At 38.4% G+C, this 13,577-nt stretch overlaps 1 protein-coding gene across 5 annotated transcripts in view; it reads right to left on the bottom strand.

The window, feature by feature from the left end:
• Positions 1-13,577, bottom strand: part of AREL1 (apoptosis resistant E3 ubiquitin protein ligase 1) — a 37,709-nt gene that overhangs the window by 21,239 nt on the left and 2,893 nt on the right. For 3 of the 5 annotated variants that reach the window (XM_012724624.1, XM_004681694.2, XM_012724627.1), the window contains exon 2: positions 2,803-3,122. The gene's annotated coding sequence lies outside the window, so the exon portion shown is untranslated. The remainder of the gene's footprint in view (positions 1-2,802; positions 3,123-13,577) is intronic. The other 2 variants (XM_012724626.1, XM_012724625.1) reach the window with 1 other exon arrangement.

The following is a 13,577-nucleotide window of genomic DNA, read 5'->3' as shown; positions in this document are numbered from 1 at the left end:
CATCATCAATATACATAGATTAAGCTGTTCTCAAAAGGGACTATTATAAAGAAATAATAATCAGGCCCAAAATTTGGAATCACAACTACTGAACCTCACTTCCAAACATATCTCCTCTCCCATTATCCTCTGCTGAAAGCTGCTATCATCTCTCAAAGATCTTCTGTGCACCTTATAGGACATGCTAGATGACTTAGTAAACAAAACCAGCAGTTAAACTGTCTTAAGCACTCCCTCAGTTGGATACCACCCATCTGATCCTAGATGTGAAACTTCTGATCCTCAGTGAGTTTATAACACTCAGCTGAAAAATGAAGAACACATGACCAGCGTTACAGGGCTTGTGGCTCAAGTCTCTTGCTCCTTGGAGACATAAACAATGCCAAATTTATGACACATTTCATCAGGGCTAAGAAAATTCTTGTGCTCTACCTCTGATGAATACAACTTTTCTGAGAGAGGCAGCTGATAAGCAGCAAGTCAGATGCTTAGAGACCAACCCCAGGGCTATAACAAACTGTGTGACCTGTCTAGATACCAGAATACGCAATGCTGTAAAGAGTTAAGATTTCATCATTTCTACAACACCATCTCCTTTAGTGTGATAAGACTCCATGAAATCTTTTCTGATCCTCTATTTAAAGTCCCCACTCTTGTCTGACCTGCTATACTACTTTATTATTTCTCTTACAGCACTTTATTTTTAGTCCCTTGTTTGCTTTACTTTCCCTTTCGGAATTGTCAATAAAATGAGCCAAAAGCTTAATCTTAAAATCATTCCACAGCATCCATCTGCACATAATATGCACCAAATAATTTATTTTCATTAATTGTATTAGTTGTAGTTAAACATGAATAATATGCTGAATGAATAGTCTTTTCTGGGCTTCAGAATTAGACATGGGCTTGAGACTCAGCTCTGTCACTTAACCAAGTAGGAGATGTTTAGCAAATTAACTTTTCCAAGGCCAGCTTTTTTTTTTTATCTTTAAAATTGTGCTTATATTACCAAGTTGTTGTCGGTCACAGTCACTTATGAGGCTAACATATGTAACGCGCATATGAGGTGTTTGCCTGGTGACACAATGTATCTACGATTCTGCTAGCTTAGAAAGTCACAATTTCACAAATTGTCTAAGAAGCCTAAGGATCAGGAATTTTACAGACAGGACCTTCTTTTTAGAGATCATTTTTTAAAAACTGCTCTAATTAGCAGAATATTCACTTGAGCCAGGGGTTATAAGCTTTTCATATCAAAAGGTTCCAAGAGACCTCAATTCTACAAGTACATTTCAGACACATACTTCTACAGTAATGGGTTCTGAGGCATGGCATGGACTCTAGTTTTATGGTCCTATCTTGAGCATTATTTTTCACAACAGTCTATCCCGTTTTCCATTTTTTTGTTGCTCACACTTCTTCATAAAAATTATTTTGGAATTCCTTCCAGGTCTAACTCAAGCAGAAGTAGTATGCTAAACTTCTACCACACTATTTCATACAATTCAGTCACTTGAGTAGTCTGCTTCAAGGTCATCTCTTTAGTGTCCCTGCCTCAGACAATCTGTCAAATTGTGACTCTGTAAGCTAGCAGAATCATAGATACATTGAGTCACCTGCAAACACCACATATGCGCGTTACATATGTAAGCCCCATACGTTAACTGTGACAGATAACGACTTGGTAATAAGCACGATTTTAAAGATCCAAAAAAAAAAAAGCTGGCCTTGGAAAAGTTAATTTGAACATCTCCTAGCTGGTTAAGTGACAGAGCTGAGACTCAAGCCCATGTCTAATTCTGAAGCCTAATTCTTAACTGAAAACAATATTGAATTGTGAAAAACTGATGGACTCAACAGTTTTGGGAAGAGAAATTATTTAAGAAAGAAGTTACAAGAAAATATGAAAAACATTACCCAATCTTACTGTGAGGAATCTTACCATGAGGCTAAAATTAGAAAGATAAACACTTACAGTCCTTTTTAATCTTTTGAAATAAAAAATTAAGCATGACAAAGGAAAATGGAATGCAGTGCCAATTACCTAATGCACAAATAGCACTTGCTTACAAATAGATCCTGGAATTGCTTAATACCACAGCACTTGGCTCAAATTCCCCACAAAAGTCAGGGAAGGAGGAAATACTTAAAAATACCTGTATAAAGGGGAGTGCTAGTTTGATGGTTGACTGACATATTTATATTATTACATAAATATACACACACACACTCTGCTTTTATTGGAGTATAGAAGTTTATAATGATGACATCAAATAAAGTTTAGCCCTAACATTGAAGATCATGCTAAAAGAAGTAATTTCCCAGAAGTGGAGAATTGATTTCTTCATATTCAAAAGTTGTCTTGCTCAGAGGGGTGGGCGTGAGGGGCAAAGTCAATTCTAATTGTAACTATGCACCTTAATAGCTATCCCTTGCTGAGAAGGGTTAGCAAATAGAACTTGAGTCCATGTTTTGCATCCCACTAACAAGTGAATCTTTTTTTTTTTTTTAAAGATTTATTTATTTATGCATACAGAACGGGGGTACAGGCCAGAGGTGCAGGGGCGGCGAGAGGCTTCACCAGAGACAGAGTGGGGAGCAGAACAGGCAGATCAACGAAGTACACTGCTGAGGGGAGCAGCGGGCGGGTCAGGAGAGGTCTGCCACGCCATGTGGTCTCCTCCGGGGCAGGCGGGAATCGAACTCATGCGGAAGTGGCTTTAGCTTCTCAGTGCTGTGCTTTAACCCGCTGCGCCACCAGGGAGGGCCAACAAGTGAATCTTAACTAGTCTATGGTCTTACCTTTAAACGAGGGCCCATGTTCTGATAACGCAGAGGAGCACTTCTATTCGCCAGAGCAGGTACTTTTGGTTGCTGTCACCTTGTCTTCAAGATTCCACATGAAAGAAAATAGCTGCAAGGTCAACAAAAAGTGTCTGTCCATCAGACCTTTACTGAGGGTGTGTCACATAAGCAGGACTGTCAATGTTCTGGAACAGACTGCATGAGTTCCAGGGTGGAGAAATACAGCCCCAAAATATATCATCCCTGGACCTCTTTCAAGTGCAGGGTCCAATCAATTGCCAAACGATGCATCTGTTCTGCTGTCCCAGGATCCTACCCTACAAGAAGAAAGGGTCAGAGGAATAGGCTTTATTCTAAAACAGAATCTGCAGTACAGGCAGTAGAAACCCTGGGACACTAGTAATTACACAGGACTGGTAACCGCTGACCAAGTCCTCCCAATTAATATTCCACAGTTTTCCCAAGGCCACATTCCACCATCACAAAAAAATGTCAGGCAGCACCTCACTGCCCAACTGTGTCACTGTCAGAAAGGAAATCCCAGCACTTCAGTAGATTCCAACCCTCAACAGGAGCAAACTACAGCACAGATTGAAAGATAAAGTGTGGGGCCTCCTTGGTTATGCAGGTGTTAAAGTCTCAGAGCTATCAAGCTACCGCCAGCCTGTGGCATGGCATGAGTGAGCTCACTAGCGTGAGTTTGATGCCCAGCGGTAGGGCGCCGCAGACCTCTCCTGTCTCCCCTGCTGCTCCCCTCAGCAGTGTATTTCAGTAGATCTGCCTGTTCTGCTCCCCGCTCTGCCACTGACAAGTCCTCTCCAGACTGTCCCCCCACCCCGGCCTATACCCAAGTTCTTGTATACATATATAAAAATAAATCTTAAAAATAAATAAAGATAAAGTGTGCACCTCATCATGACCACTTGCTCAGTTTCAGCTCAATGGGACCGCTGCACAGGGTCTAGGGACAAGGTGAGGACAGAAGCTCAGTAGGGGCACATTACAGAGGACACTGTGTGCGTGATTGGAATAATCACTCAGTTGGAAAGAGGAAACTAAGGAGCTTTAAAATCTAGCCTACCAGCCTATGCAGTGGGCTTCCTTTGTGTTCTACATGCATTTCCAAGGCATGGATAAAAGCTGCTGATTTTATCTTTAAAACAGTACAATCTGCTACTATGTGGGGGTGGAAGGAAATTACTCAGTGAAGTTGGTCTGTAACTCCAAGACTTTCATGAACTGAATATAACAGAAAGAGGTTGATGGCAAAGCATAAACAGCCATCATAAAACAAGAGTACTGGCAAGCGAATAAACAAAAACAGCCTCTTTCCACAGGAACTGCTCTCAGGGCTTCATGTGTCTCAGTTCACATCCCCAAAACAGATACCCTATTTAACAGTCCAGGAAACTGAGGCACGTGTTCAAGACTATACAAAATATAAAGTCAAATGCAGGCAACCTGGCTCCCAGATCCACTCCTCTACTTCCTCTCTACCCACTAGAAACACAAAATGCTAACAAGAGCAGAACTGAATGAGTGAAGGCCAGCAGATCAAACAAGCTGGCAAACTTTTATAATTAAAAATAAATAAGTTTATGTATTTATTTTAGCATATGATGATAGACTTGCCAAGAACTTGAGCCAAAATCTGGGTCAACTAGCAATTGGAACCAGCTTAAAGGATCCACAAACAAGGGAACAGTTACATAAATTATAAGATATCCATTAGAACACTATATAAGTTTTTAAAATAAACGACATGTTGAGGAATCACAAATTGTTAAATTTCAAAAAAGTTTAAATTAAAAAGCAAACACAAAATTACTTAACAGCATGAGCCCAACTTTAAAAATTTTACATAAAGATGACTAGAAGTAAAAACAACAATGTTAATAGTGGCTATCTCTTGGTGACATTATTATAAATAATTTTTATTTTCTACCTGTGCCTTTAAGTGTCTCCAAATTCTTAATGATGCAAGGGCATATAAAAAGTTTCTATTTCTGGAAAACATACTTTTAAGGGACCTGCTTTTCCTAAAATAGGAAGTAAACAAATAGGTCATCTTTTTTGCAAATAAGAAAACACTTAAAATTTTGGGCAAAGATCACAGAATTACTGAACATTATTCTATTCATTATATATTTATTATATTGGAGACCCACGTTCTTAGTGGGTCTCCAATTCTACAATTATCTATTTGATTATTAAAACAAATAACTCCTAATTCTAACACCATCTTTACTGCCCTCCCCATGAACTACCATGCTTATCTCTAATGCTCTGTGTCTCTCCTGAACTTCATGACTCGTCTAAAGCACCACCTGGCTTCTGGTCCATCTCCCGAGGTCCTCCCTCTAAGGGCTCCCAATGCAAGGCAGAACCAATCGCTTACTCCTTCATGAAGTTGGGCTGAAGAAGCCTCTATTATGGCATTCATGAGTCTGTTTTATAATCTTATTTTTACTGTAGTCTCTTAACGGATTGTGGGCTCCCTAAAACACTGTGCAGGACTTACTACTCTTTGTAGCACTGTAGCTACTGTGCTACAGTGTGTACTTTCACGAGTTCTCCAGATAACTCCTATGCAGGTTAAAGTGTGAGAAGCATGATCTAGAATAGGGCAGCCTGAGAAAGAACTAACTATCCTGCCTCTTTTACAAGCTCACAGGTAACACTGACGCTGCTAGAGCAAAGATCATGCTTTCAAGAGCAGGAGTCAGCAAACTATAGCCCATAGGCCAAATCCAGACAGTTGCCTGTTTTTGTTTCTTTGAAAGTTTTATAATAACAAAATGAACATAGTCAAGTTTATTCCCTTACATATTGTGTGGGGCTGCTTTTGCACTGTAACAGTAGAGCTGAATAGTGGCAACAGAAACATGTAGTCCACAAAGCTTTCCTATTTGGTCCTACACAAAAATGTCTGCCATCTCTAGCGGAGAGGTCTTACTCTTAAAGGTACACAATTGCCTTGTACAAATGAATGCATTTTCATGAATCAAAAAAATATCATTTTCTTCCAGTTCAACTATCCCCTTTAAGGAAAAGAACTATCAAACTTGCAGCATTATGCAAATATTTCTCCTGGCTAATTTCAAGTGATTTTTAAAAGCTTTATACTTTCCATACTCTGAGAAGGAATTTTATACAATCATTTCCCAAAGTATGTGTTTCTTACAATCATGCTTGCATTTTGTCAAGGCTACAATTTGCTAAAACCAGTACCTTGGGGGCCAAAACTATGCCCAGGTTTCTAAAATTAACACAATAATTATTACTGACTCAGTCTCTACTTTCAAAGCACTATTTTTAAAAGACACAAAAAAACTGATGTAAAAGCCCAGCTCAGAATTCTGCTTCTTATGGAGTCAGTACTAGCATGGAGGCATTCCATATATCACCAATTGAGTTCCACAAAATAAGACAGTATCAAAGAAGTTATTTGCTTTGTAAGATGTAGCCTCCAGTATTCTCTATATAGAAGTACCAGTCAAGAGGCCAGGGAAATCAAATTTTTTAATCACTCTGTAACAGTGTAGAGGTCCCAGAATGCCCCTCATTCTGCCCAACTAGCAAAAGGCCCATTAGTTAGAGAGGTCTAATTCAAGAGGTTCCAAAAAATCAAGTGCACCATCAGATGCTTTAGGTTATACGTTTTTCTTCACTTAATTTCACCCTTGGTTTATTCTCCTCACCCCAAAACCCCGCCATAAAAGATTGCCCTCCCCCATAAGTTTATAGTCTTGAGATGTTTATACAGTTGTGTATTCCTGATATCTTGGTTCAGCCAAGTTATACGGTTTTCATTTATATTCTTTCCTCATCCATCAGCCCCTCCAGCCTCTTAATCATTCCTGTGGGTCTTCTGTGAACTCTCTCCAACTGGTCCCTAGCGATCTAGTAATGAGGTGCCTCCAACTGACTGCAGCCTTCCAGGAACAGTCTTGTTAGTCAGAATAAGATGAGCTCACCCTCCTCAGTCTCATGACATAATACTCCTGAGTAGACAATCCCCCCAAACATAGAACACTAGAATGCTGCCATATTAGACTATAGCCCTATTCCAGACTTCCCAGATTTGGGCATTAGGACATGCCAGAATGTGCTAGAAGCCAGAAGATAAATAACATGTTCCCCAGCATCTAGTTACTAGAGGATGAGGTGGTGGGGAGGAAAAAGTACTTTCATGTTGAAACAAATTCACAGATAACAGAACAGAACAGAACACAAAATATGCATGAGTTTCTAAAGATAAAACATGGATATGTTCAGATATTTTGTACTTGAAATGCTGCTTAGAGCTATTTCTAGCCCTCTAGAGGGTCACATATCCATTATCCTTTACCACTAGAACTGAAAAGTCTATTTGAGATGAAAAGTTTGAAAAGAACCATAATCCGTTTTCAACTTCTGGTCTATTATCCCATTATCACCCACCTTATATACTCGAATTTTAAATAAAAAGGTTTTATGCTGTTTCCCCATCCCTCGACATCTATATTTTCCCTTAGTCTAAAACACAGATGTCAAAGTTTTGGCAAATTTAACTCACTGACTACTAACATCTTTAGGTCCTTCTGTATTACACAGTCTCTATACATTTCCTATTTCTGAGCATTTGCTGAATGTCAGATTGTGTGCTAAAAGCTAAAGCACAAGAAATAAGACAGGTTGTTAACCTCAATGAAGTTACCTGGAAGGTGGACAAGACAAAGTGGCAAGTGCCATAAAAGAGAAATAATGTCTGCAGGACAGGAAGAGAGAGTGGGGAAACCTTTAGAAGACAAACAATAGCACTGTTACTTAAGAGTGAGCAAGCATTTGCAAAGCAGAAAAAAAAGACTAATGCCTTAGGCAGAAAGAAAAGCGTAAGCAAAAGTACCAGCAAGGGAATTCAGCATTATCAAAGTATTTAGAAAGACCTCTGGGGGTTAAACAAGGATGACATATTCTAAGTGGAGTAGAGTAGTGGTCAAGAGCAATAATCTTACTACTGAGTGATCTTGGACAGAAGACATCTCTTCAGCTGACTCAAATAGAAAATGGAGATGCGGTGAGTAAAGGAAGGAACTCAGCTGCTATGGGAGTCAAGCTGGGAAGGATGAGGAGAAGGAACTGCTTGAGACCAGAAACTAGATCTAGGTGACCGTGCTACAGGAGTTCCTGGGGCAAGTGGGTCTGACATCAGGCCGCTAGACTGCCAGGGTATGAGGGTGGTTTGTCCCCAGGTCATCGCAGCCCAAGTCACAGTAAGTAAGGAAGATGGCTTTGAAGAGACCCGAGAAGCAAACTGGTTTTCCAGAGAAAATCCATTTGAAAACAACCATAGCAAAAATCCAAAAATCTGACTTTCGTTTTTTTCTCAAGAATGATGATTTGAAAAAAACTCATTGATTTAGAACTTAATATGTACCAGCACTATTAGAAGAACTTCAGGTATTATTTCACTGAACTTTCACACCAACTATATAAACTACCCATACTGTTACCCACAATTGGTGGACTAGGAAACAGAGGATAGAGAATTAATAACTTGCCCATAGTCAACCTCAAACGTAACCACTGCCTCAAAATGAGGAGTTAGCAATGAGAAGGAACAATCAGAGAAGCAGAATACACTATAAAAGTAACTGTAAGAGTTATTGTAAGAATTTTGTAGGCAAAAAGAAGTGATTCCTAGAAAATGGTGGTCAACAGTATTAGAGCCAGTAAAAACAGAGGTCAGAGAGAGGTTTCAAAAACCTCAATGTTTTTTTCTTAATTATTTGGAACTCTAATTTCTCTGATCTAAAAACTTAAATAGAATTTGCATCTTATTTCCATCATTAACAAGAATATTAACCTAAATTTAACCCAACTCTGATAACTTGAGTAAGGTCTTTGCATTCAACTCAGTAATACTATTATTTCAAAATTTTAGTGCCTATAACAAATTCATGTCTAATGTAATTTAAATCCAGTCTCTATTTTTTGTTTTTTGAAAGATTTATGTACACAAGAACTGGGGTGTAGGCCAGAGGTAGTGGAGGGGGTTGAGAGGATTCACCAGAGACAAGAGTGGGGAGCAGAACAAGCAGATATACTGAAATACACTGCTGAAGAGAGAAGCAGACAAGACAGAAGAGGTCTGCTGTGGCATGTGGGTCAGCTCCCTGGCCAGCTGGGAATCAAACACCAGCAGTGGCTGATGATAGCCTTGTCTTTAACCCCTGCAACACCAGGGAGGCCCCCTCTAATTTTTAACCAAAAAAAAATCTGTCATAAATCCAGCATTAAGGTCTGAGTCATATATATACAAGAAGTTACCAATTTGAAATTAACAGTCAGTCTTGATAAATGAGTAAGGTATGAAATAAAACAGTCAAGATATAGAGCATTTGATCACACTCACCCAAACTTTCCCCATGATTCTTTGTAGTCAGACGTCAGAGGAATCCCTTCAAGTTCCCTTAGCAACTACTGATGTGCCATCTTGCCAGAAATACAGTGTCATATACAAAATGTAGTCTTTTGTGTGACCCTTTGTTTTTGCTCCATAGATGTTATATGTATCTGCTCATTCTTTTCACTGCTGCGTAGTATGTTCATTACAAGGACATATTACAATGTGTTTGTCCATTTACCAGTGGAAGGATATCTGGATTCTTAACATTTTGGGACTATCATGGATAAAGCTGCTGTGTACAGTCAAGTGTAAGTCTTTGTGTGGATACTAGTTTTCATTTATTAAAATGCGATTGCTGGGCCAAATGGTGAAAACATCTATTTATCATTAGTAAATAGAGAGTTCCACTAGCATCTAGAACAGTCTTTCAATTTTTAAATTTTACCAATTTTAATATACATTTTAATTTGCATTTTCCTAAGAACTAGCAATATGCAATATCTCTTCATGTTATATACATTAGCTATTTGTAAAGCTTTTTTTTTTTTCAAACGATTTGTCATTTTTATAAAAATTGAGTTGTCAGTTCTCACTATTGAGTTGTAAGAGTTCCTCATATATTCTAGACACAAATTATTTATTAGATAGGTATTTGGTAAATATTTCCTATGAATTTCCTCCTCATTTTCTTAAGAATACTATTTAAAAGTTTTTAACTTGATGACATCTACCTTAAACTTTTTTATATAGTTTGTGTCCTATTTTTTTTTTTAAGGCTTTGCCTAACTCAAGGTCATAGAGATTTTCTCCCAGAAGTTTTACCTAAAACTTTCACAAAAGAAAATCACTTGTCAAAAATGTTAAGATTTTTTTCTAAGCTCCAGCATTCCACTTATCTTGTAATTAGTTACTTAGTCTTATTATCCCTTTGTTTCTTTCAAATTCAACTTCCCACATTACCAAGCACTATTTAAGTCATGGTCTATTTTGGAATTTAAAAAACTCAATACCTTTTAATAGGTTTCCCCCTCTTGAACTTACTGATGACATTTCTAAATGTAGCCAAGGTTTGAATCTCTCTGATTTCCTCAAATTGATATATAACCACATCCCTGATGTGGTTCTTAAAACAACAAAATTCCAAAACTTGGATCGTGAACCATAAACCTTCAGGTTAAGACAGGAACAATGGAATACTTGCTCTTTTGGTTTAAAAAGAGAAGCTTTTATATCTTAGTTCTCACAATACTGAGTCACACTAACCTGGGAAGAAGCTAAAGAAAGTTACATAATCACTCACGTGTTAAAAGAAAGTTTTGGCATGTAAAGGTTAAACTGGCCAAGACAAGAAATTCTACATTTCTTAATTCAATTTGGATTCTCTTTGTTGAGCTATTCTCTTAAAGCAGGGGTTCTTGAGACATAAATGAAATCAATAGTATGTATGAAAACATAGTTCACATTCAACTGACACCTGGAATGTGAGAAAAACAAATGACAAAGTATCATTCTATAACTTCATGGGCAGTCTGGAAAGAAACAAAATAGAAAATTGGCTCATCTAGAACCTTGTCAAAGTCTTCAGTCTAAATCAAGCAGACAGCAGTTTTCAAATCGCAATTCCTTCCTTTCTTGATGTTTTTTCTACTATACCAAACTGACTCTACAGTTTTTTTTTTTTTAAGATTTATTTATTTGTCCATACAGAACTGGGGTACAGGCCAGAGGCTAAGGGGCGGCGAGAGGATTCACCAGAGACAGAGCAGGGAGCAGAACAGGCAGATGGACGAAGTACACTGCTGAGGGGAGCAGCGGGCGGGTCAGGAGAGGTCTGCCGCGGCATGTGGTCACCTCCTGGGCAGGCGGGAATCGAACTCATGCTGAAGTGGCCTCGGCTTCTCAGTGCTGTGCTTTAACCCGCTGCGCCACCAGGGAGGGCCGACTCTACAGTTTTTAATCCAAAGAACTGGGACGGGCCCTGTGTTCCCAAACCATGGCAGTTTTCATACTTAGGTGACCCTGGGACACTGAATCTTGGCTGTAACAGGGAAATTTTAAAACTAATTCTCTGAATCTGACAGCCGTCTCCCTCAATAAGTCTAGGAAGTTATTTCATTAACTGTGCATGATGAGGCAGGCAAACTGCCAGACTGACAGCCGAGTGGAGTAGAAATGTCACACATAAACATACAAAAGGTTAACTAACTTTCTACCTCTACTACCATACGTTACTGTTAGATCTACTCTCATTTTTAAGGAAAATAAATCATATAATCATAAGGAAGCGGAACCTTAAATGAGCATTTTCTATTTATTTGTTTAATGTTCCAGGAAAAAAAAAAAAAACAAAAAAAAACAAAACCTAGCCACAGAAATGGCAACTTAAGATGGCAGCTTCAAGGACTCAAAACAAAACTTCTGTTGATCTAATGTTACCACATAAGGATTTATACGTTTCTTCAAATAAGTATTAATAACCTATTATATCTCAAGTAATATGTTGGGCCCTGTAAATCCCAAAATGAGCAAGAAGGATCCCTGACTCTTCAAAAACATATAACTTAATAAATAAGACACACAAGTAAATAATCGGTGTGCATTCCATGTAGCAGAATATATACGGTGAGTACACACAGGGTGTCCACAGGGAGCCCAAGAAGGGCCACTGAATCAGGATCTGCTCTCACATCTCAGGAAACTTCTCCCACCTTCCTGGGACTAAAGCCAACTTTTTCAGGGACTTAACAGTGCTTTGGGAACCAACAGGTACAAAACACTACCTATGCAGTATTGTTTATTCTCATGGTCAATGGACTTTCCCTCTTCAGCCCTGGTGATCACAGGACCACATATATAGCACAGAAAAAGCTCTGTGAAAAGTCCAGTCTGTTCATCAAGATATACAGGGCCAAAATGCGTATGGTCTAAGAAAGTGTGTGATTCAGTTAATAGTAGTACTGCATCAACACTAATTTCTAAGATGTAACAAATGTTCCATGGTTAAACTTCAAATGCTAACATTAGTGGAAGAACAGAGAAAGGTAAGATTTGTACTATCTTTGCAACTTTTCTATAAATCTGATACTCCAAAATAAAATGTGTTTAAAAAGTTAAATATACCTTCCCATTTACCCTTAGGGTTTAAATCAAGCCTCATTACCCACTGTACCAATCTGGGTAATACCTGGTTAACTGTTTTCAAATCCTTTTCAATTCAATTCTATAAAAAAATTTAGAGTCCAGCTGGGTTTCCTGCTTTACCAAGAAATCTAAGGGCCCCCCTGGTGGTGCAAGGGGTTAAAACGCAGCAGTATGAAGCTGAACTGAAACCACTGCAGTAAGTTTGAGCCCAGGTCAGGGAGGTGACCTACAAGGTGCAGCTGACCTCTCCTGTCTCCCCCACTATTCACCTCAATAGTGTATTTCAGTCAATCTGCCTGTTTACACTTGCATTCCTGTCTCTGATGAATCCTCTCACCCCTCACACCTCTGGCTTGTACCCCAGTTCTGTATGCATAAATAAATATTTCTAAAAATAGATAATACTTGGGAGGTTTTAAGTGTTGTCTCTCTTCATAGCTTCACTATATATGCCGGGGAGGGGGGGGCATCCTTGGAATTGAACCTGGGCTGGCTCTCTGGTTGTAAAGAAACAATAGAGAAAAATGTGTTACTACACTTGCTACTACATTATCTTTACCTGATCTCTAGTCCAAAAAAGTAATGAATACAAAATACAATTAACAGATGTTGATAATAACATCTTAATACCAACAGGCAAACTGCACTAAAATAAATACTTCAGCAACAAGCTCTGAAAAACATGGTGCAAATTCCTCAGCTATTCAAAGTAACAATTCATGCTGAAATCAAATGATACAGTTCAATTCAGGCTAAGTTTCTATTAACTAAACAAATACTCATTTCTTTCTAATCTCATAATTTAGAAAAAAGAACAGACTTCAAGAGTCCCACCAGGAAACCATCATTGTGATATAATATCATATGAAGTCTTCAGATACTTGGATTCACAGGCAGGCGTGCACACACACTCACACACATACATTGCAATTAGGTTAAATGGCAGGTTCAAACCTCAAAAGTCTGAAAGCTATTAACAAAAGAATATCACTGAAGGCAAAACATTCAACTCTTTTAAGAAAAGAAACCAAAGGAAGATAATTGAAATTTAAACCTAACCTATTTAATGGCTAAAGTCATTTGAATGGTTAGATACACTAGACTCTATTAAAGTCATCAAATCTGACCATATGGCAAGTTGATCATATTAAAAAAAAATTATGTAACAGTATTCTGAGTATTCTGACCTCGATCACTTCCAGAAATAAAAGAGTAACTCCTCCAAAATATATCGATTTGT

The sequence above is a fragment of the Condylura cristata genome, unplaced genomic scaffold (genome assembly GCF_000260355.1).
Source record: "Condylura cristata isolate star-nosed mole 26May11 unplaced genomic scaffold, ConCri1.0 scaffold00013, whole genome shotgun sequence".
In the NCBI taxonomy this organism is placed as follows: domain Eukaryota; kingdom Metazoa; phylum Chordata; class Mammalia; order Eulipotyphla; family Talpidae; genus Condylura; species Condylura cristata.
This window is presented reverse-complemented; position numbering and strand designations above follow the sequence as displayed.